Genomic DNA, 22239 nt, shown 5'->3' with positions numbered 1-22239 from the left:
CCCTTTCTACCTCTTTTCGTGTGCGGGTGTTAAAACATTTTTGGATTGGACTGAGACTTGTCATGCGGCCTTGGTTTACTACCGGTAGACCGCCTGTCAAGTTTCGTGCCATTTGGACTTCGTTTGATACTCCAACGGTTAACCGAGGGACCGCAAAGGCCTCGTCTGTGTTGCAGCCCAACACCCCTCCAAAGTGGCCCAAAACCCACCTAAAGCTCCTCCATCACCTAGGCCGTTCGATCACGATCGCGTGGCCCCAAACCGTGCTCAATTTGGAGCCTCCTAGCTCCTCCTACCTATAAATTTAGCCTCTCCCCGAAATTTTCGGATCTTCCACCCCTAACCCTAGCAAATCCGCTCCTCCGCGCATCGGACGTGTCCGGCCCGCGCCGGACAACGTCCGCCGCCACTGCCGCCCAACCGGGAGCTGCCACCTGTCCCGGGCGGGACCACATCGCCGCCTCAGCCTCGCCGGCCCGCGAGGCCCGGGCCGGGCCCTCCTCGCCGCGCAGTCGGGCCGCGCCCCGCGCCCGCGCGTCTTCTTCCTCGCGACCGGTGCCCGAGCCGCCCGGATCCGCCGCGGGCCATCGCCGGCATCGATGACCGGGGCCGCCGCTTCATCACCGCCCGACGCCGCCCCGCCGACTCGCCCGATCCGCCGGAGCGTCGCCCTCCGCCGAGCTCCTCCACCGCGCCCCAATTCCGGCCGGCGACATCCGCTCCGGCCACTGATCCGGCGAACTCGTCCTCACTACTATAGTAACTCTGGTGAACAGTGGATCTCCGGTGAACCTCGTAATCTGCGCCGATCTGGATCTGGATCCACCTCGGGTTGACTTTTCCCCCGAAACCCTAGTTTATTTGCATACTTTGACGCATCATAACTTCATCATCGTAGCTCCGATTGGTGCGTGTAGCATATCAAAATGTTCGTCTCGACGAGTACATCATTTCATATCATTGCATCATTTTCATTTGAGCTCATCTTGATGCCCGAAATGCTTTTTAAAGAGGGCTATGCGATGATAGTTTCAGATCTATTTCAGCAAATGCACTTTTGTCATTTTTGCCATGATTAATGTGTGCATGCTACGATCCTGAGCTCTACATGTGTTTTGAAGTATGCCATGCCATCTTTACATGGGTGTATTCCATGTATTTTTGTGATCTTTGTGGTGACTAGCACAAGCATGCAAAGTATCTTACTCAATGATGCTGATTTCAGGGACTTAGAATTTCACTAAGTCCTTGCCCTGTCATTATTTTTATGCCATATGTTCATGTTGTTTCCTAGTGATCCGTGCCTCTTTTGAGCATGATCAGTAAGGATGTTTTGTAGATAATGTTGTGCTCTATCCATCCATGTATTTGTTTGCAATTATGGAGCACCCTAGCTTGAGTCAATCGAGCTCTACTTTTGCTATAAAATGTTCCTGGCAGATTGTTAACATGTTTAGCGATTTTGCCGAGCATTTTGTTGTTGATCCATGCATGCTATGTTGTTGTTCTTGCCATGTATAGCTTCTATGCCTTGTCTATTTGCAGGGTGTATTCTTAGTTTGTCATACAATGCCTCGTAGTGAGTGCATCGAGCTCGTAAACATGCCTACTTGATATATGTTTTGCCATGCTCCAGTTTTTCACCAAGTCTGAATATGTTTATGTTTTTGCTATGTTCACATGCTTGCAATTGTATTTTCTGATCCCTTTTGGCTCATGGTCACTAAGGGAATTTTGTTTTATGTTTTGAGTAGCTTCAGGACATTCCTTGCTTTGCCATGATATGTTCCCATAGCATGTAGTTATCATGCTCTAAACATTGCTTCCTGATGATAAATTCCTGACATGCTGTTAATTTCACGAAGTCTGAAACCTGTTATCTTTTGCATTTTTGCCATGCTTGTTTGACCTTGCTATTGGTTGAATTAGCCGTAGCTCAGTGTTCATATTTTGTCAAGCATCATGAGTGGATCCCTGCCATTTATTTTGTTGCCATGTTTGAGTGCAGTAGCTTATATATCTTGATGCATTTAGAAGGCTACTTGCTGTTTATTGCAGACCGGTGCCATATTTGTTTTGCTTGCCATTTCCAAACCGTGCATCCGATTCCGGTGATCTTTATATCGATTTCGACCGAAATCAACTCCTCTTTCCAGTGGAACTCTTGGATTTCTAAGTTGAGGCCAGGTTCAATCATTCCTTTCCAAATCATGCATATGCATCACATGTTGCATCCCGCATATCATACCATGTTTGGCATCATGTTGTTTGAGCATTGCATGTGGTTGATTATGTTCCTTTTGCTTGTTGTTCTTGCTTGGGTAGAGCCGAGAGACGAGTACGTGATTGAGGAGCCCGTTGAGTACGCTTACAAGGATCAAGACAACTCTGAGAACTTTGCAGGCAAGATGACCATACCCTCGAAATCACTTCTATCTTTGCTTGCTAGATGCTGGCTCTTTTGCTATGCCTATGCTACGATACCTACTACTTGCTTATCATGACTCCCATATTGCCATGTCAAACCTCTAACCCACCATGTCCTAGAAAACTGTTGTTTGGCTATGTTACTGCTTTGCTCAGCCCCTCTTATAGTGTTGCTAGTTGCAAGTGAGGATTGGAGATCGTTCCTTGTTGGAACTTGTTTATTGTTGGGATATCACCATATTATCTTATTTATCTTAATGCACCTATATACTTGGTAAAGGGTGGAAGGCTCGGACTTATGCCTGGTGTTTTGTTCCACTCTTGCCAGCCCTAGTTTCCGTCATATCGGTGTTATGTTCCCGGATTTTGCGTTCCTTACACGGTTGGGTTATAATGGGAACCCCTTGACAGTTTGCCTTGAATAAAACTCCTCCAGCAATGCCCAACATTGGTTTTACCATTTTCCACCTAGCTTCTTTTTCCCTTGGGTTTCCGGAGCCTGAGGGTCAACTTTATTTAAAACCCCCTACAGTGCTCCTTCGATTGTTGGTCCGACCGAGTAGACTGCGGGGCCACCTCGGGGCATCTTCAGGGTTGGTTTTACTCGTAGGATGTCTCATCTGAGTGTGCCCTGAGAACGATATATGTGCAGCTCCTATCGGGATTTGTCGGCACATTCGGGTGGTGTTGCTGGACTTGTTTTACCATTGTTGAGATGTCTTGTAACCAGGATGCCGAGTCTGATCAGATTGTCTTGGGAGAAGGAATATCCTTCGTTGACCGTGAGAGCTTGTGATGGGCTAAGTTGGGACTCCCCTGTAGGGATTTGAACTTTCGAAAGCCGTGCCCGCGGTTATGGGCATATGGGAATTTGTTAATGTCCGGTTGTATATAACCTAAAAACTTAACTTAATTAAAATGCATCAACCGCGTGTGTAACCGTGATGGTCTCTTCTCGGCGGAGTCCGGGAAGTGAACACGATGTTGGAGTAATGCTTGACGTAGGTTGTTCTAGGATCACTTCTTGATCATAGTTCATCGACCGTGCCTTTGCCTTCTCTTCTCGCTCTCACCTGCGTATGTTAGCCACCATATATGCTAGTCGCTTGCTGCAGCTCCACGTCATACCTTTACCTTACCCATAAGCTGAAATAGTCTTGATCACGAGGGTGTGATATTGCTGAGTCCCCGTGACTCACAGGTTACTTCCAAAACCAGATGCAGGGACCGATGATACTGCTCCAGATGATATGACCGAGCTCAAGTGGGAGTTCGATGAAGACTGTCGCCGTTACTACGTGTCTTTCCCAGATGATCAGTAGTGGTGCCCAGTTGGCGCGATCGGGGACTTTGTCGCATTTGGGGGTTGATCTTTCTTTTGGTTCCGTAGTCGGACCTTGAGTGTATTGGATGAATGTAATGACTTATTTATGTATTTGTGTGACGTGGCGAGTGTTAGCCAACTATGTACCTTTCCCCTTTATTTATTTACATGGGTTGTTGTGAAGATTACCTCACTTGCGACATTGCTTTCAATGCGGTTATGCCTCTAAGTCGTGCTTCGACACGTGGGAGATATAGCCGCATCGAGGGCGTTACAGTCCTGTGGACAAGTTCAAACTTAGCAGTAGCGCCCTACCCTAAAAGTGCGCTACTACTAATTTGATAGCAGTAGCGTGGTTTGTCGAAGGGCGCTACTACTATACCTAGCATGTCGTCAACGGTATGGGAATTATAGTAGTAGCGTATTTTATTCCTGCCGCGCTACTGCTAAGTGGATAGTAGTAGCGCCCTTTCTGACCACGCGCTACTGCTAAGTAGTAGTAGTGCCTCATTTTAACACGCGCTACTGGTAAGATTCTGTGTATAAGGTTTTTCCTAGTAGTGACCGCCGTGGTGCTCTCGGCGCGGCGTGGTCAATGTGCTCAACGACCGACTTCCATTGGAAGAGTACTGTACGTGGAGAAGCTGACAGTAGTGTCCACGGTAGCCGCAAGGAAGTCCCTCCTTATTACGCGCAAAAAATTATTCCTCCACCTGACAGCAGGGACCCACTGTCGGTGTACAAAAAGAGGGGTACACTTTTTGTACCCCTATAACCGTGCACGGGCAGTCTGAGCCACGGACACCACCACACTGAGCAAGGCAAGGGAGGTGAGCCAAGGTAAGGCCGAAGCTCGGGAGAAGCAGAACGACGCCAAGATCAAGACCACAAAGAGCAAAGGGGATGAAGCGGACCCCCCCCCCGGCAAGATCCTTGCCGGGAGGCAGTTTTAGCAAACCCGGCAAGACCCTTGCCATGGCAGCTCGACTCACACCTACGGAGTGAGTCACCCTTGAGTCCACTGCCCCCATGGGGGCAAGGATTCGGGAGACATCCCCGTGGTGGCATGCTGAAGACATTCAAGATCGGATACACCCTTTAGAAGATGATCCTTGGCGGGATCCCAGGCAAGGAGGACCACAAGGCCCCCGGCAAGAGCCTTGCCGGGGATGATAGCAGGCGCCACGGCAAGACCCTTGCCGGGGCCCCGGCAAGACCGTTGCCAAGAACACCGTAGGGCCACCATCAGGCCCACGCCAGTCAAACCTCCACCGCCATTCGCATGCAGCTATCGACCCAACCAGCTGGGCAGACACCTACGTGGCAGCATGCAAATCTTCATGGAGACCCACCACTGCACCACCTCAACTGCCTGCCTGCCTACATGGCACCGCAGGCACCGCTGGCCAGGGCGCGTGTCAACACAAGAGGAAGCAGCGACGGACGAGACATGGCTCTCCCCCGTCCCCGATAAAGCAAGGACACCTGGGCAAGATGCATTAAATGCACCTTGTCATGTAATGCGAGGGATAACCTCGCATCACTGTTCCCTTTCCACCTCCTGTGTGCCACTGTGGCTACCCCTTTTCCTATAAAAGGAGGCCCGAGGCGACCACGAGAAGGATTCAGCGTTTTGGAGCTCCTCACGCCCCATAGCTAGCTCAAGAACACAGATATACAATCCACCAAAGCAGGAGTAGGGTTTTACGCATCCTCGCGGCCCGAGCCTGGGTAAACGAACCATGTGCTATCTGTTAGATCCGCTCTTCTCATGACCCCGCGCCCTGCAACCGTAGTAGGGATTCTTGTGATCCCATAGGTGTCGTCCCCACCGACACCCACTGGATGGGCCACCGGTATTTTGGGGGAAAATGTTTCCCCCCTGACTGCTGGGACCCACCGAATGGGCCACCGTATTTCGCGAAAAAAATGTTTGCCCCTGACTACTGGGACCCACCGGACGGACCACCATATTTCATGAAAAAAACGTTCCCCCCGCTGTCAGCTCGGACCCACCGGAGTGCCTCCTTATTACGCACAGAAAAATGAATACTTCCCCTGCTAGCTAGGACCCACCATGGTGGGAGGCTGACTTGTGGACCTACTAAGTTGACGGGGACGGAGGGCTTTGTCAACTTAGTCAATACGAACGATTCTAGCTCCAGTGACCGTACGATGTCCATCCAACGGCCGTCGTGCTTCTTCAATCTCTGCTCTTCCTGCTCCAGCCGCTCAAACAAGCGCTGGCGGGACTTCATGCTCCCTCCTCCCCGTGGCCGGCTCTGCTGCCGCGCAGGCCTCACCGTCCCGTCGTACTCCCGTCGCTGGCCTAGCTATCCCTCTACTCACCCGCACCTGCTGTTATTCTCCAATGACGGCAGATGAACCTCCTACAGTCGTACTCCCCTCCGCGTGGGAAACAACTGCCAAGTCTTCCCTACATCCGTGTCGTTCCCTTCCTAGGCCTCGCCATCGTCCACCGCCCTGGTGCTCTCGGCGCGGACTGGTCAACGTGGTCAATGATCGACATGCATCTGAAGTGGACTGTACGTGGAGAGGCCAACAGCTGGGTCCACGGCCACACTCAAGGAAATGCCTCCTTATTACGCGCAAAATAATGATTCCTCCACCTGACATCAGGGACCCACCGAAAGGGCATCTGTATTTCACGAAAAAACGTTACCGCCACTGACAGCTCGGACCCACTAGCTATATCTTCGCACGGAAGGAAGTGTCTCCTTATTACACACAAAAAAATGAATACTCCCCTTGTTAGCTGGGACCCAGTATAGTGGCAGGCTGACTTGTGGGCCTACTAAGTTGACGGGGACGGAGGGCTTTGTCAACTTATTCAATATGCATGATTCTAGCTCCAGTGACCGTACGATGTCCATCCAACGGCCGTAGTGCTTCTTCAACCTCTGGTCTTCTTGCTCCAGCCACCCAAACCAGTGCCGGTCGTACCTCGTGCTCTTGCCTCCCGTGGCCGGCTGTGATGCGGTGGAGGCCTCACCGCCCCCTACTACTCCCACCGCTCGCCAGGCCATCCCTCTACTCACCAACACCCCCTATTATTCTGCGGCGACGACAGCCTCACACTGCAACGAACCAGTGAACCCTCGTACTCCTCTACGCGTGGGCATCCACTGCCGCGTCTTCTCGGGCTCCACATCGTCCCCTTCCTAGGCCTCGCTGTCGTCCACCGCCCTGGTGCTCTCGGCGCGGCGTGGTCAACGTGGTCAAGGAACTGCTTCCATCAGACGTGGACTGTACGTGGAGAGGCTGACAGCTGGGTCCACGGTCGCAGCAAGGAAGTGCCTCCTTATTACGTGCAAAATAATTATTCCTCCACCTAACAGTGGGGACCCATCGGACGGGCCACCGTATTTCGTGAAAAAAATGTTTCCCCCTGACTGTTGGAACCCACCAACTACACCTTTGCACACAAGGAAGTGCGTCTGGGCAAAAAAAACAAAACGATTCGCCCCCCATACTGCTGGGACCCACCAGCTACATCTTCGCACGCAAGGAAGTGCCTGATAGTCGGGACCCACCTGGTCGAAGCGTACGTAGCGTTGTCATTCTGGTCGCGAACGTGTACGTACATACTGGTCGACGTAGAGGCGCGCACGTGTCGTAGTAGAGGCGCGCACGTGTCGTTGTAGAGGCGCGCATGTAGCATGTACACATACGTACAGCGGCCAGGGTGGAAGAAAGAAAATACGGCCATGTATGTGTACATACGGTCAGGGTCTCGAACGCCTACTTGCGCATACGTACGGCCAAGGCTCGTGTGCATGGCTGGGTCGGAATGGAGAAACAGCGCCGTCTCGTGTTCATGGGGAGGCAACGGAATGCGTCGTGTTCATGGGGAGGCAACGGAATGGGTCGTGTTCATGGGGAGGCAACGGAATGCGTCGTGTTCATGGGGAGGCTACGGAATGCGTCGTGTTCATCGGGAGGCAACAGAACGCGTGGGAGCCAACTGGCTGGGTCGGAACAGAATGCGTGGTCGTGTTCATCGGGAGGGCTTGGACGGAACAGGCGATGGAAACGAGGCCCGGCGTACCGCAGAACGGAGGAAACGGACCTCCTATGGTCGAAACGGGGGTCCTGTTGATCAGGAGGGGTGTGGCGTACCACAAAACGGAGGAAACATACCTCCTATGGTCGAAACAGGGGTCCTGTTGATCGGGAGGGGTGTGGCGTACAGCAAAACGGATGAAACGGACCTCCTACGGTCAAAACGGGGGTTTTGTTCATCAGGAGGGGTGTGGCGTACCGCAAAACGGGAATCCATGGGATACTGTTCATCTCCACCGTCGACCTCCTCCAGCCACCACGGGCTCCTGTTCATCCAGCCTCCACCGCGCGCTACTCCACCGGCTACTGTTCAACCACCCCTCCACCGTATACTGTTTACCTAGCCCTCCACACCACGGGGTCCTGTTCAACCACCCTCCACCATCTACTGTTCATCTAGCCTTCCACACCACGGGGTCCTGTTCATCCAGAGACAACGCCACCGCTCACTGTTCATCCAACCCCCCCCCCCCCGCAACGCTCACTGTTCATCCAATCGATCGGCTTCAGTTAGCAGCAGTAGCAAAGGAATCGCTCGATTGGGTTCAGTTAACAGCCATCGATCGATCGCTCAGGTTCAGTAACGCGTAGCCTGCAGTGCAATCGCTCGGGTTCAGTTAGAGCCCAAGGCCTCGCTCGGGTTCTGTTAGAGCCAACGCCTCGCAGACATGCGCGTACGTGTACGAGAGAAACGCGCATCGCTTGGTCCACGACCTCCCACCGTAACAGGGAACTCCCCGAAATTTTCCTCCCCCTCGCTTCTACCATGGTTTTTTCTGTCATGGATGGCCCAAAGAATGTCATGCTGCTGCGTCTCCGGCCCGCCCAGGACGAAAAGCCCATTTTCTGTCATGATTTTTTGTCATAGAAGTAGGATCCCACCACATCTATGATGATACCGGGTTTTGTCACAATTATCGTCATAGAAGTGTCATATGTATGACAGAAAAAAATTTCGTTCTGCCCAAAATGTCATGGATGTGTCTTTTTTTGTAGTGGTATCTTGATGAGAAGAAGATATATCCTGTTATTATTAGTGCTAACCTTTCAGAACATGAAGAAGAAAGATTATTGAAAGTTCTGAGGAAGCACCGAGCAGCTATTGGATATACTATTGATGATTTAAAGGCCATTAGTCCCACTCTATGTCAACACAAGATTAATACGGAACCTGATACTAAACTTGATGTTGATCACCAACATCGGTTAAATCCGTAAATGAAGGAAGTGGTAAGAATGGAAATATTAAAACTTCTGTAAGCATGTATAATCTATCTTATAGTTGATAGTAGATGGGTAAGTCTGGTTCATTGTGTCCCTAAGAAAGGAGGTATCACTGTTGTTCCTAATGATAAGAATGAACTTATTCCACAAAGAATTGTTACAGGCTATAGAATGGTAATTGAATTTAGAAAATTAAACAAAGCAACTTGAAAATATCATTACCCTTCTGCCCTTTCTTGATCAAATGCTAGAAATATTATCTAAGCACACACATTTTTGCTTCCTAGATGGGTACTCTGGTTTTTCAAAAATACTTGTTTCTCAACCTGATCAAGAAAAGACCACTTTCACTTGTCCCTTTGGAACTTATGCTTATAGACATATGCCTTTTGGTTTATGCAATGCACCTGCTACCTTTCAAAGATGTATGACTGCTCTGTTCTCTGACTTCTGTGAAAAGATTGTTGAGGTTTTCATGGATGACTTCTCTATTTATGGTATGTCTTTTGATGATTGTTTAAGCAATCTTGATCGAGTTTTGCAGAGATGTGAACAAACAAATCCTGTCTTGAATTGGGAGAAGTGCCAATTTATGGTTAATGAACATATTGTCTTGGGTCATAAAATTTCTGAAAAAGGTATTGAAGTGGACAAAGCTAAGGTTGATGCAATTGAGAAAATTCCATGTCCTAAAGATATCAAAGGTATTCATAGTTTCCTAGGTCATGCTGGTTTCTATAGGAGATTTATCAAAGACTTTTCTAAAATTTCTCGGCCTCTTACAAACCTTTTGCAAAAGGATGTTCCTTTTGTTTTTGATGATGATTGTTTAGAAGCCTTTGAAACTCTCAAGAAAGCCTTAATTTCTGCACCTATCGTTCAACCTCCTGATTGGAACTTGCCTTTTGAAATTATGTGTGATGCTAGTGATTATGCTGTTGGTGCTGTTCTAGGACAAAGAGTTGATAAGAAACTGAATGTCATTCATTATGCTAGTAAAACTCTAGACAGTGCTCAACGAAATTATGCTACTACTGAAAAAGAATTTCTAGCTGTGGTGTTTGCTTGTGATAAATTTAGATCTTACATTGTTGACTCAAAATTAATTGTTCAGACCGACCATGCTGCTATTAAATATCTTATGGAAAAGAAAGATGCTAATCCTAGACTTATTTGATGGGTTCTTTTGCTACAAGAATTTGATTTACATATCACTGGTAGAAAAGGAGCTGAGAACCCCATAGCTAATAACGTGTCTAGGCTTAAAATGTGCTTAATGACCCACTACTTATTGATGATAGTTTTCTTGGTGAGAAGTTAGCTACAATAAATGTTGCTCATAACACTCCTTGATATGCTGACTATGCTAATTACATTGTTGCTAAATATTTACCACCTAGCTTTACATACCAACAAAAGAAAAAATCTTCTATGATTTAATACATTACTTTTGGGATGACCCACATCTTTATAAAGAAGGAGTAGACAGTATTATTAGAAGCTGTGTACCTGAGCATGAACAGGGACAAATCCTGCGGAAATGTCATTTCGAACCATATGGAGGACATCATGCTAGATATAGAACTGCTCACAAGGTATTGCAATCTGGATTTTATTGGCCTACTCTCTTCAAGGATGCCCGTAAGTTCGTCTTATCTTGTGATGAATGCCAAAGAATTGGTAATATCGGTAAGCGTAAAGAAATGCCTATGAATGATTCACTTGATGTTGAACCATTTGATGTTTGTGGATTTGATTACATGGGACCTTTTCCTTCCTCTAATGGGTATACACATATTTTGGTTCTTGTTGATTATGTTACTAAATGGGTAGAAGCTATTCCAACCAGTAGTGCTGATCACAACACCTCTATTAAAATGCTGGAGGAAGTTATTTTCCCAAGGTTTGGAATCCCTTGATATTTAATGACTCATGGTGGTTCACACTTTATTCCTGGTGCTTTCCGTAAAATGCTTGCCATGTATGATGTTAACCATAGAATTGCATCACCTTATCATCCTCAGTCCAGGGGTCAAGTTGAACTTAGTAATAGAGAAATAAAATTAATTTTGCAAAAGACTGTGAATAGGTCCCAAAGAATTGGTCTAAGAAATTAGATGATGCACTTTGGGCTTATAGAACAGCATATAAAAATCCTATGGGCATGTCTCCTTATAAAATGGTTTATGGAAAATCTTGTCATTTGCCTCTTGAGTTAGAACATAAAGCATATTGGGCAATCAAAGAACTCATCTATGATTTCAAACTTGCCGGTGAAAAGAGGTTATTTGATATTATCTCATTAGATGAATGGAGAACCCAAGCTTATGAAAATGCCAAGTTATCTAAAGAAAAAGTTAAAAGATGGCATGATAAAAGAATCCAAAAGCATGATTTTAAAGTTGGAGAATATGTTCCTTTGTATAACTCCCGTTTTAGATTCTTTGCAGGAAAACTCCTATCCAATTGGGAAGGACCCTATGTTATCGAGGTGCTTTATCGGTCTGGAGCTATAGAAATAAATAATGCCGAAGGTACTAACCTGAAGGATGTTAATGGGAAACGAATAAAACATTATATCTCAGGTACGCCCATTAATGTTGAAAGTAATATTATCCAAACTTTGACACGGAAGAACACATAAAAGAGTCCTTCCAGAATTGTGAAAATAAGGAGGTACATGACATGGTAAGTAAACGGACTCCGAAAAATCTGCAAAAATATTTTTGGTTAGTTTTGGAATATAAAAAATTAGGAAAATAAGAAACAACTAGGAAGCGTACCCTGGTGGGCACAAGACACCAGGGCGCGCCTGGCTTGCCAGGCGCGCCTAGGTGGGTTGTGCCCACCTTGGGTACTTTCCGGACTCCGTTTGTCTATAGTTTGCTTGTCCCCCAAGATAAAAAAAATCTTTAGATACCCCCCGAAGTTATTGACCACCTTATCGTGGAGAAATCTTCGCTTTTATTCTCTTGTTGTTTTCCTGATAGATATGAAAATATGTCATCCCAAGACTCAGAGGGTGAGAGCTATGTTGCTGATTTGGTCGCAAACCCCAAGTCCTATGGGGATGTGGAGCATTATGGAAGAGGAGGACTATTATCCTAGAGAGAAGGAGGAGATGAGCTTAGATGAGGACGAAACCCCGTTGCCTCAACTGCAGAACATGCATGTGGAATTCAAGAAGTCAAGCCTCCCCAACAAAGCAAAGAGGCCTAAGGTTCAGTTTAGACCCTTCCGCCTTTTGCAGGAAAATAAGCAAGATTTATGCAAAAAGGTACTGGAGCTTGAGCAGGAGATTGATGAACTAAAAGAGGAAAATTCCATCCTCAAGCTTAAGCTGTGGAAAAAGGACAAGACCTATACCTCATCACCACCTTCTTCTTCATCACCAAAAGAAAATTGAGTATCGGGTATGGGCACTCCCCTTGGCTTCCGCCAAGCTTGGGGGAGGTGCCCCGGTATCATATCACCTCCACTATCTTTTGCCTTTACTTATTTTAGTTCGATCTTTTGCTTTAGATGAATAAAAGTTTAGTTCGGTCCTTTCTTTCTGAGAGTTTGCTAGTGATCTATCCTTGTAATCGCGTGTGAGATATATAATAAAGTTTAGTTTCAGTTTTTTACTTTCTTTACTTTCATGTTCCAATAAAAAGGAAAGGAAATAAATCAAGAAGATCATATGATGATCTTATGGTAGGTCATGACACCACATACGGAAAAGTATAAGTAGAAAATTTTATTAGAGATGGACAAACATAGCATTAGTCAGTGATGCAACTCATGAAAGAACTAATAAGGGAAGAGAAGATTCACATATAAATACACTATCCTGGAAATCTTTTTGTGATTGTGAGCCCCCATCAAAATATTATATGCCAAAATTGTTGACGTTGCACAAGGAAGACAACTTAATGACTTACGTTTGTTCATATTCACATAGAAGTCATATTGTTATGGATGCTTTAACATGTGGTGCTTGCCCCTTTCTTTGCTTGCCAAAAATTCCGCACTAAGTAGAGATATTGCCTTTTCATCCAAAAACCCTTAAACCCAAATCTGATTTTGAAGTGTCCACCATACCTACCTAAGGATTGAGTTAGATCCTTCAAGTAAGTTGTCATCGGTGCAATAAGGCAATAAAAATTGCTTTTAAAGGTGTGAGATCATTTAGTGTAAGAGAAAATTGAGCGTTGTACGAACTTGTGATCGTGAAGAATAAAAGCGAAAGACTACATAATAAAGGTTGCCATCACAAGGGGCAATAGAATGTGATGTTATTTTGCACTAAGGGGTTGAGCATACAAACAAATAAGAGCATGGCAACCTCTGCTTCCCTCTGCGAAGGGCCTATATTTTAATTTTATGTATTTATTTTTATGCAAAGAGTCAAAGTTTTCTCTCTATTCCTTTTTATTTTTCTCCATTGGCAAGCATTATGTGGTGAGGGAAAGATCTAGGCACATATGTCCAGCTGAATATGGGTAGCATGAGTTATTATTGTTGACATCACCCTTGAGGTGAATACATTGGGAGGCGAAACTATAAGCCCCTATCTTTCTATGTGTCCGTTTGGAATGTTTTGCTCATGTGTATGCGGTGAGTGTTAGCAATCATAGAAGACTAAATGATGGTTGAGTATGTGTACTTGCCTAAAGGCTCCGATACGTGACCCTTTCGGAAAAGATGATGAATTGTAGTTGCAAAGTTGACTGAGAACAGAGTTTGTTAGTTTCTAATAGAGTTTATGCTATATACTTTGATACTTGATGAATTGTCACTTATTCATGAGAAGTTTATGATAAAAGTTCTATGATTAAAGTCTTATTTTTAAGTTTGTTGCTGTTATAATAATCAACATGATGCTTCTATGTCCGTATTTTGTATTTATTGACACCTCTCTCTCTAAGCATGTGCATTGTTTTACGATTTTGATTTTCGCTTGAGGACGAGAGAGAGGTCTAAGCTTGGGGGAGTTGATACGTCCATTTTGCATCATGTTTTCCTACTGTTATTTATGATGTTTTTATGCATAATAATGCTTTTTGGAGTAATTCTAATGCCTTTTCTCTCATAATTTGCAAGGTACTCACAAAGAGGGAGAATTATGGTAGCTGGAAATCTGGACCTAGAAAGCTACGTCAGGCTACCTATTCTGTACAACTCCAAACAACACTGCTGCAGGATGCTGCTACGCGACCCTATTATCAGAGACCCTTCGAGAAACTGTGTGCGATGCAATAGTCGCAACCGATGTTGTATGAAAACCGTCAGAAATGTCTAAAATGTTTGCAATGACGGATGCATCAAACACGGTTCAGGTTTTAGTTGCATGTGCGATGAAGGGCATATGGTTCAGTTCAATGACTGTTTGCGATGAGGAGGAACAAAAGAAATGGGCAGCCAGATGAAGGCATGTGTGATACAGAGCATACGGTTCACTTGGATGAACTTTTTATGATTAGGCAACACAAAAGAAACAGTCAGCCAGGTCAAAGGTGTGTGCGATATACGGCATGCGGTTCATTCGGATGAACTGTTTGCGTGGAGACATGAGAACAGAAACGGTTCAACTTAACAAGATGTGTGTGATGCGCGGCAAACAAGTCTCTAATCAGAAATGTGTGCGAAGACCGATAATAACACAGATGGTTGCTGGTAATAAGACGTGTGTGTTGTGCGATGGGATTGTATACAGAACAACAACATATATATACACACACACTTATAAGGACATGCTTGCATAACCAAATTAAACATCCACTTACATAGGTGGCTACTACAACCATGGCATTTGCAGACACCAAAGCAAACAATTACATGCATCATTACATAGGTGGCTACTACACACATGACATTTCCACACACACCAATGAAGTAAACTATATATTACATTCATGATTAACTAGCATAAACGATCATTTGATCATCATCTACTTCTTGTGATGCTTGCTCTTCTTGTGGCTAGATCCGGGCTCGTCGATTTGGGTAACGAGGCACTTCCTCATGTCAACGTTCCGCATGTGCATCTCATAGCATGTGTACATGCTCTTGGTCGTGATCGTGAAGTGAGGTTCATCCAGTTGCCGCATCCTGGCCTTGTGCCAGAATACAGGACTTGTTCTCTGGGAATCCTGCTTCTTCTTTTCGTAGTAGGGGCCGATGATGGCCGAGGCGAGTTCGACCAGGGAGTCCTACTTTGTGCTGGCCCAGACCCTGTAGTGGTCACGGATTTCGACAAGGTTTTTGCAGGCCAAGCCTGTAACACTGAGCGCTTTTACATCGTATTTGGTATCCACCGTGGAGAACTTGTAGTCGGTGCTATTGACAAACCTGTTGAAATGGTCACAAGGCTCTATGGCCATGTAATAGTGGTAGATGAGGACATGATGGCGCACGCACAACTGAGCGATGACAACCTTCTGATCTATGCCAGGACGACCGGCGGTGTACTAGAGGTCGATGCCGACCACCATGTACTTGTCTCCAGCAAGCAACTGCTCAACGATGTTGATGTAGTCGTCCACCACGGCCGGGTCGATGGTGTACACCACCGAGAGATCCGTCTCCCTCATGTGGGTCTCCACTCTATGCTCGCCGAACTCCATTGGAGCGCCACCGGACATCCCCTCTCTATGTGTCGTTGTGGGTGTGCCTGTTGTGTTGTGGGGCGCGATCGAAAGGTTGAAGACTAAAGTTATAATGGCCGCGGAAATTAAAGGGGAAGCCAGACAGCCAGGAATATCGGTAGGCCCTGATGGCTGTACTAATTTGCAGTGCGTAACTCCATCGTGCCGCACATAACTGCATCACATGGCAACGCGCGCGGCGCAACCGCATGCATATGGGGTCCCCGACATGATCATGCGCATGCCCAACCACTGGCAGAGCGTGCGCGGAGGGACGCAATAACAGCGCTCCCTGGTCGCCTCAAGGAAAAGCTGTCCACAAGCCGAGCGCGCCGACGGATCCGAGCAGAGCGCACCGCGGCGCCTAACGGCGAGCACCGCACGTTGTGGCACCTAACTGCGAACAGAGCTTGCCGAGGGACGCGAGCAGAGGACAACACCGTGATATGTGGCAAATAAGACGAACTGTGCAAGCGATGTCGGAGACATCAAGCACGAATCAGATTAGAGTTGCGTGTGCGATACGTGGCAGACTATTGATCCATCAGAGCTATTTGTGATGGAATAAGCCGTGTGTGTTGCGGGCAAACGCTTGCTGGTGTATAACCTTAAATTTAACCAAAAAAGTATTAATGCATGTTACAAAAACTGTATAGCTGGAAACTATGTTCAAATACGACTCCAACAATATAATATATGGCGACATGCATTCATATTTTATTAGTTAAGTCCTACCTATAAACTAGGACGGGGATATTGTAGGTAATTTAATCGCAAATGTTTTTTATTAATTGTATGTGTCCGTGTCCTCTCCTCCTCTTCTCGTACGTCTTGTCACCCCGCTCCCGCAGGCGGCTTACAGCGCAAGCTTGCGCAGCGCGCCAGGGCATTCTTTTGGCCAAATGGTGGCGCCAAGAATCGTCAGTGAGGCCATTCCCATGCAACCTCGCAGGTTCCCGCGCAAGCTTCCCGCCCGACTCAGTGAAATCCCACAAAATCCCAATGCTTACCGGCCTGCTATAAAAACCCTCATGGTCGGCGAGTCCCGCGTCGCATTTTCCCCTCCCTCCCTATGGCTTATCTCGTCTGCTTCTCCCACAATCGCCAATTGCACCGGTCAGTCATCGTTGCTCAGCCACTATGCCGTCATCAGAGGCAGCTCCAGCTAGGAGGCTACACCACGGTGGCGGCGCAGTCCCTGACGTAGTGTAGTGCGCATGGCGTCCCAGTTGGGTGTGCGCCGAACACCCACCACACGCTCCGCCGTCGCTGCCCGTCGGCAGCTGTTACCGGCCTCCGTTGCTGCCACACCACCATCGAAATCCAGGGCCATCTCCCGCTCCGCCGCCGCAGCCTGAAGGCGGGAGGTGGCCATCGTTGTCGCCACCCCACTGCCGGCCACCTTGGCCATCACCCGCTCCGCCACCGCGGCCCGAAGGCGGGAGGTAGTGGTCGTGGCCGCCACCCCATCGTCGGTCGCCATCGCCGGCAGCCCACCGTCGACCGCTGGGATCATCACCCGCTCCGCCACCGTTGCCCAAAGGAGGGGGGCGAAGGTGGAGGCCCACACGTGCGTTAGCGACCTTGCGTGCTACATCGAGTTCCTACGGGAGGAGGAGGAGCGCCTCCTCGACCATGCAAAGAGCCTTACCGCAGCCGTGGCCGTAGCACACGCCGACGCAAAGGCGAGGAATAAGGAGATCTACGAGCAGTCCGACCTCTTAGAGAGGGATCGTCTAGAGCGGCAGTGGGCGTTCGAGCTAGCGAGCATCGTTGAACATGCAGCAGCGGCAGGCACCGTATTGCATTTGTCCAGCTCGACGGTAGGAGCCTCCTCATCCTCTACCTCTTACTGAGCGCGCTCGGTAGAGGAGAGGCTGCCGGAAGTAGCACAAAGCCCCTCCATGGTAGTAGTATTTAGGAGCTATTTTGTTCAGTTCATCTGACTATAGATGTGTGGTCGAACTGTACAACGTACTTAAAATTAGCTAGTATATATAGTTGAACTAGCTATTTCAGTACGTGGTTGGCAACAATTGGGGAGAAGTTTGGTCGGTTCTGCTGTCGAGTTTAACTGTTTGTATAAATTAAGAACGACTTCTTAATCTATGAACGAAATCTATGCTTAATTACTAAATTTTAGTTGCAAAAATTACATAGTGCTAATGATTTCTAGCTACATATTTTGACAAATCACAACATACCCAATATGATAGATGCAAATCTTACCAAATTGTTTGTACATGGTTGCACACGGGTCATCCAGAACAACCGTTTGCGTTGAATGGATGCACAAATCCTGCGCCACACATTTTGCATACGAGTGTTCAATCTAAATCGTTTGCGATCAAGAGCTGCAGAAATCCTGCTCGGCACATTTTCTCTTGGCTTCCTGGGGAAGCTGTCGGTTTGCATATGGGTGTTCTAACTAAAACGTTTGCGATGAGTGTTTTGTATTTAAAAGGCGAATTAAACCGCAGCTTGGGCACCATTAATGGAGAGGACGCGAGCAAGGCGGACAGCCATGGAAATCAAAGGGCTCGCTTCCCAGTAAGCCTGCACAGCATACAACTCGCATGCTTCCCGGTGAGCCTGCGCACCAGAGGACAACTTGCATGCCTCTCGGTCAGCCTGCGCACCGGACGGCGCTCGCACGCCTCCCGTTCACACAATGTCAAGCAGCTGTCCGCGCGACACCTCCTACATCCATTAAAACCAAGACACCTGGCGTCACATGAATGGTTAGCAGAATTTTGGATTTACTAGAATTTAAAAACCAGGCATCTCAATGTTTTGCCGGCAATCAACGATGCCCTGGGGTTTGAAATTCATGCCCATTTCTTGCATGGGACCTAAGCATGCACCCAGGGACACAGATTTGATATTTCAACCAATTTATATGCACTCGAGCATGTGCATGTAGTTCAAATTTGAATTATGCACATAAATGCATTGAAAACTCAGTTAATGCATAAAAATGTCTAAACAAACCCCGAAAAATCTCAAGAATTCACACAACACTCCTGTTGTTCTATGTTGACATGAGAAAAAAAATTGAAAGCAACAAGAGGCAATGGATATCGTTTCGTGCCCAAAGGTGGGACGTTCCCTACTGAAAACCATCATGCATGTTGGTGCCGCTCCATGATAGCATGCCAAGTTTCATGAATTTCAGACGAGTTTTGGATTTACTAGAATTTAAAACCAAGCATCTCAATGTTTTGCCAGCAATCAACGGGGAACTGGTGTTTCAAATTCATTCACATTTCTTGCATGGGACCTAAGCATGCACACTTGGACACAGATTTAATTTTTCAACCAATTTATATGCACTGGAGCATGTGCATGTAGTTCAAATTTGAATTATGCACATAAATGCATTGAAAACTCAGTTAATGCATAAAAATATCCAAACGAACCCCGAAAAATCGCAATTGTTCAAACAACACTCCTGTTGTTCTATGTTTACACTCGAATTTTTTTGAAAGCAATAAGAGGCAACGAATATTGTTTCATCCCCAAAGGTGGCACATTGCCTACCGAAACCATCACGCTTGTTGTGAGAAGCTCTGGTTTGTGAGAAGCTTATACCCAAACCTGCCCCACATGGGACGAAATTTGTACCACCACATGTTGATGCTGCTACATGGTAGCATGCCAAGTTTCATGAATTTCAGGCGAGTTTTGGATTTACTAGAATTTAAAAACCAGGCATCTCAATGTTTTGCGGCCGAGTGATGGTGGCAGGGTGTTTGAAATTCATTCACATTTCTTGCATGGCACCTAAGCATGCAACCAAGGACACATATTTGATTTTTCAATAAGTTTATATGCACTCGAGCATGTGCATGTAGTTCAAATTTGAATTATGCACATAAAATTCCTGGAAAACTCATTAATGTATAAAAATGTTCAAATGAACCCTGAAACATTCCAATTTTTTTGACGACACACCAATAGTTGCATGTACACTTTAGATAAAAGTTCTAACAATTCAAACACCATCCTTCGTAGTTGTGACCCCATTACGTAATTCAAATGATCAAGACGATATATCAAGTAGATCGCACACATGATTGGTGATGTTCAAATTTCTATGCACTGGAGCATGTGCATGTAGTTCAAATTTGAATTGTGCACATAAATGCATTGAAAACTCTGTTAATGCATAAAAATGTCCAAACGAACCCCAAAAAATCAAAAAAAAATTCAAACAACACTCCTGTTGTTCTATGTTGACACGAGAAAAAAAATTGAAAGCAATAAGAGGCAATGGATATCGTTTCGTCCCCAAAGGTGGGACGTTCCCTATTGAAAACCATCATGCTTGTTGTGAGAAGCTCCGTTTGTGAGAAGCATATACCCAAACCTACCCCAAATGGGACAAAATTTGTACCACGGCATGTTGATGCCGCTCCATGATAGCATTCCAAGTTTCATGAATTTCATATGAGTTTTGGATTTACTAGAATTTAAAAACCAGGCATCTCAATGTTTTGCCAGCAATCAACGGTGCCCTGGTGTTTCAAATTCATTCACATTTCTTGCATGGGGCCTAAGCACGCACACAAGGACACAAATTTGTTTTGTCAACCAATTTATATGCACCGGAGCATGTGCATGTAGTTCAAATTTGAATTATGCACATAAATGCAGTGAAAACTCAGTTAATGCATACAAATCTACAAATGAACCCCGAAAAATCACAAAAATTCGCACAACACTCCTATTGTTCTATGTTGACACTCGAATTATTTTGAAAGCAATAAGAGGTAACAGATATTGTTTCATCCCCAAAGGTGGCACGTTCCCTACCAAAACCATCACGCTTGTCGTGAGAAGCTCTGGTTTGTGAGAAGCTTAGACCCAAACCTGCCCCAAATGGGACAAAATTTGTACCACGGCATGTTGATGCCACTACATGATAGCATGCCAAGTTACATGAATTTGAGATGAGTTTTGGATTTACTAGAATTTAAAAATCAGGCATCTCAAAGTTTTGCGGCCGAGTGACGGTGGCAGGGTGTTTGAAATTCATTCCCATTTCTTGCATGGCACCTAAGCATGCAACCAAGGACACATATTTGATTTTTCAATAAGTTTATATGCACGGGAGCATGTGCATGTACTTCAAATTTGAATTATGCACATAAAATGCCTGGAAAACCAAGTTAATGTATAAAAATGTACAAATGAGCCCTCAATCATTCCAATTTTTTTGACGACACACCTATAGTTGCATGTTCACTTTAGATAAAAGTTCTAACAATTCAAACACCATCCTTTGTAGCTATGACCCCATTACGTAATTCAAATGATGAAGACGATATATCAAGTAGGTCGCACACATGGTTGGTGATGTTCAAATTTCTATGCACTCGAGCATGTGCATGTGGTTCAAATCTGAATTGTGCACATAAATGCTTTGAAAACTTTGTTAATGCATTAAAATGTCCAAACAAACCCCAAAAAATCACACAACACTCCTGTTGTTCTATGTTGACACAAGAAAAAAAATTGAAAGCAATAAGAGGCAATGGATATCGTTTCCTCCCAAAAGGTGAGACGTTCAATATTGAAAACCATCATGCTTGTTGTGAGAAGCTCCATTTGTGAGAAGCATGTACCCAAACCAGCCCCAAATGGGACAAAATTTGTACCACGGCATGTTGATGCCGCTCCATGATAGCATGACAAGTTTCATGAATTTCAGACGAGTTTTGAATTTACTAGAATTTAAAAACCAGGTATCTCAATGTTTTGCCAGCAATCAACGGTGCCCTGGTGTTTCAAATTCATTCACATTTCTTGCATGGGACCTAAGCACGCACACAAGGACACAAATTTGATTTTTCAACCAATTTATATGCATCGGAGCATGTGCATGTAGTTCAAATTTGAATTATGCACATAAATGCATTGAAAACTCAGTTAATGCATACAAATGTCCAAACGAACCCCGAAAAATCACAAAAATTCGTACAACACACCTGTTGTTCTATGTTGACACTCAAATTATTTTGAAAGCAATAAGAGGTAATGGATATTGTTTCATCCCCAAAGGTGGCACGTTCCCTACCGAAACAATCACGCTTGTTGTGAGAAGCTCTGGTTTGTGAGAAGCTTAGACCCAAACCTGCCCCAAATGGGACAAAATTTGTACCACGACATGTTGATGTTGCTACATGATGGCATGCCAAGTTTCATGAATTTCAGACGAGTTTTGGATTTACTAGATTGTAAAAACCAGACATCTCAATGTTTTGCGGCCGAGTGACGGTGGCAGGGTGTTTGAAATTCATTCCCATTTCTTGCATGGCACCTAAGCATGCAACCAAGGACACATATTTGATTTTTCAATAAGTTTATATGCACTCGAGCATGTGCATGTAGTTCAAATTTGAATTATGCGCATAAAATGCCTGGAAAACCCAGTTAATGTATAAAAATGTACAAATGAGCCCTGAATCATTCCAATTTTTTTGACGACACACCTATAGTTGCATGTTCACTTCAGATAAAAGTTCTAACAATTCAAACACCATCCTTTGT

This window comes from Triticum urartu, chromosome 4A (genome assembly GCF_056163025.1).
Source record: "Triticum urartu cultivar PI428250 chromosome 4A, HENAU_Tu73, whole genome shotgun sequence".
Classification (NCBI taxonomy): Eukaryota; Viridiplantae; Streptophyta; class Magnoliopsida; order Poales; family Poaceae; genus Triticum; species Triticum urartu.
The sequence above is the reverse complement of the archived record's forward strand: the minus strand, read 5'-3'. Positions refer to the sequence as shown.